The following is a 3,601-nucleotide window of genomic DNA, read 5'->3' as shown; positions in this document are numbered from 1 at the left end:
TTTTTTTTTTTTTTTTTTTTTTTTTTTTTTTTTTTGCTGAGCTGCTCAGCATGCAGGATCTTACTTCCCTGAACAGGGATTGAACCCATGCCCCCTGCAGTGGAAGCATGGAGTCTTAAGCACTGGACCTCCAGAGAAGTCCTTCTCTCTCACTTTACTCAGTACCCTCCTTTTACCTCGACCTTCCTGTATATATGGTGTCTCAAGCAGGTTGAGAATTTGATTTTCTTTTCTTTTTTCAAATAAACATTTTATTTTGGAGTAATTTTAGATTTACAGAAAATACAGACTTCCCTTATACTCTTCACCCATTTGCTCCTACTACATAACTGTGGTACATTTATCAAAGTAAGACAGTAATACTGGCACATTACTTTTTTTTTTTTCTTTTTTTTTGAATTTTATTTTATTTTTTTATAGAGCAGGTTCTCATTAGTCATCCATTTTACACACATTGGTGTATACATGTCAATCCCAATCGCCCAATTCATCACAACACCACCACCACCCCCCGCCAACTTCCCTGCTTGGTGTCCATACGTTTGTTCTCTACATCTGTGTCTTAGTTTCTGCCCTGCAAACCTGTTCATCTGTACCATTTTTCTAGGTTCCACATATATGTGTTAATATATGATATTTGTTTTTCTCTTTCTGACATACTTCACTCTGTATGACAGTCTCTAGATGCATCCACGTCTCTACAAATGACCCAGTTTCATTCCTTTTTATGGCTGAGTAATATTCTATTGTATATATGTACCACTTCTTCTTTATCCATTTGTCTGTCGATGGGCACTTGGGTTGCTTCCATGACCTGGCTATTGTAAATAGTGCTGCAATGAACATTGGGGTGCATAGGTCTCTCTGAATTATGGTTTTCTCTGGGTATATGCCCAGTAGTGGGATTGCTGGGTCATATGGTAATTCTGTTTTTAGTTTTTTAAGGAACCTCCATACTGTTCTCCATAGTGGCTGTATCAATTTACATTCCCACCAACAGTGCAAGAGCGTTCCTTTTTCTCCACACCCTCTCCAGCATTGTTGTTTGTAGATTTTCTGATGATGCCCATTCTAAGCAGTGTGAGGTGATACCTCATTGTAGTTTTGATTTGCATTTCTCTAATAATTAGTAATGGTGAGCAGCTTTTCATGTGCTTCTTGGCCATCTGTAGGTCTTCTTTGGAGAAATGTCTATTTAGGTCTTCTGCCCATTTTTGGATTAGGTTGTTTGTTTTTTTAATATTGAGCTGCATGAGCTGTTTATATATTTTGGAGATTAATCCTTTGTCTGTTGATTTGTTTGCAAATATTTTCTCCCATTCACAGGGTTGGCTTTTCATCTTGTTTATGGTTTCCTTTGCTGTGCAAAAGCTTTTAAGTTTTATTAGGTCCTATTTGTTTATTTTGGTTTTTATTTCCAGTACTCTAGCAGGCAGATCAAAAAAGATCTTGCTGTGATTTATGTCAAAGGGTGTACTTCCTATGTTTTCCTCTGAGAGTTTTAGTGTCCGGTCTTACATTTAGGTGTCTAATTCATTTTGAGTTTATTTTTGTGTATGGTGTCAGGGAGTGTTCTAATTTCATTCTTTTACATGTAGCTGTCCAGTTTTCCCAGCACCACTTATTGAAGAGACTGCCTTTTCTCCATTGTATATCTTTGCCTCCTTTGTCATAGATTAGTTGACCATAGGTGCGTGGGCTTATCTCTGGGCTTTCTACCTTGTTCCATTGATATATATTTCTGTTTTTGTGCCAGTACCATATTGTCTTGCTTACTGTATCTTTGTAGTATAGTCTGAAGTCAGGGAGTCTGATTCCTCCAGCTCCGTATTTTTCCCTCAAGACTGTTTTGGCTATTCGGGGTCTTTTGTGTCTCCACACTAATTTTAAGATTTTTTGTTCTAGTTCCATAGAGAATGCCATTGGTAATTTGATAAGGATTGCATTGAATCTGTAGATTGCTTTGGATAGTATAGTCATTTTCATAATATTGATTCTTCCAATCAAAAACATGGTATATCTCTTGATTTGTTGGTATCATCTTTAATTTCTTTCATCAGTGTCTTATAGTTTTCTGCATACAGGTCTTTTGTCTCCCTAGGTAGGTTTATTCCTAGGTATTTTATTCATTTTGTTGCAATGGTAAATGGGAGTTATTTCTTTTTCTTCTCTGATTGCCATGGGGAGGAATTCCAAAACTATGTTGAATAATAGTGGTGAGAGTGAACATCATTATCTTGTTCCTGACCTTAGAGGAAATGTTTTCAGTTATTCACCATTGAGAATGATGGTTGCTGTGGGTTTGTTGTATATGGCCTTTATTATGTGGAGGTGGGTTCTCTCTATGCCCACTTATTCATCAGTGATATTGGTCTGTAATTTTCTTTTTTTGTAGTATCTTTGTCTGGTTTTGGTATCAGAGTGATGGTGGCCTCATAGAATGAGATTGGGAATGTTGCTTCTTTGCAAATTTTTGGAAGAGTTTGAGAAGGATGGTGTTTTTTTCTTGTTTCTTGAGGTAGGCTTGTATAGCGATAAACTTCCCTCTTAGAACTGCTTTTGCTACATCCCATAGGTTTTCGATCATCATGTTTTCATTGTCATTTGTCTCTAGGTATTTTTTGATTTCCTTTTTGATTTTTTTACTGATCTCTTGGTTATTTAGTAACGTATTGTTTAGCCACCATGTGTTTGTGTTTTTTACATTTTCTCCCATGTAATTGATTTCTAATTTCATAGCATTGTGGTCAGAAAAGATGCTGGATATGATTTCAATTTTTGTAAATTTACTGAGGCTAGATTTGTGACCCAAGATGTGATCTATCCTGGAGAATGGTCCATGTGTAGTTGATAAGCAAGTGTAATCTGCTGTTTTGGGATGGAATGTCCTATAAATATCAATTAAGTCTATCTGGTCTATTGTGTCATTTAAAGCTTGTGTTTCCTTATTAATTTTCTGTTTGGATGAACTGTCCATTGGTGTAAGTGAGGTGTTAATGTCCCCCGCTATTATTGTGTCACTGTTGATTTCCTCTTTTAGAGTTGTTAGCAGTTGCCTTATGTATTGAGGTGCTCCTATGTTGGGTGCATATATATTTATAATTGTTATATCTTCTTCTTGGATTGATCCCTTGATCATTATGTAGTGTCCTTCCTTGTCTCTTGTAGCATTCCCTATTTTAAAGTCTATTTTATCAGATATGAGTACTGCTATTGCAGTTTTCTTTTGATTTCCATTTGTGTGGAATACCTTCTTCCATCCTCTCACTTTCAGTCTGTATGTGTCCGTAGGTCTGAGGTGGGTCTCTTGTAGACAGCATATATATGGGTCTTGTTTTTATATCCATTCAGCGAGCCTGTGTCTTTTGGTTGGAGCATTTAATCCATTCACATTTAACGTAATTATTGATAAGTATGTTCCTATTACCATTTTCTTAATTGTTTGGGGTTTTTTTGTAGGTCCTTTTCTTCTTTTGTGTTTCCCACTTAGAGAATTTCCTTTAGCATTGTTGTAGAGCTGGTTTGGTGGTGCTGAATTCTCTTAGCTTTTGCTTATCTCTAAAGCTTTTGCTTTCTCCATCAAATCTGAATGAGATCCTTG

This window comes from Neophocaena asiaeorientalis, unplaced genomic scaffold (genome assembly GCF_003031525.2).
Source record: "Neophocaena asiaeorientalis asiaeorientalis breed wild unplaced genomic scaffold, Neophocaena_asiaeorientalis_V1.1 scaffold225, whole genome shotgun sequence".
In the NCBI taxonomy this organism is placed as follows: Eukaryota; Metazoa; Chordata; class Mammalia; order Artiodactyla; family Phocoenidae; genus Neophocaena; species Neophocaena asiaeorientalis.
Note: the sequence above shows the minus strand (reverse complement) of the source record.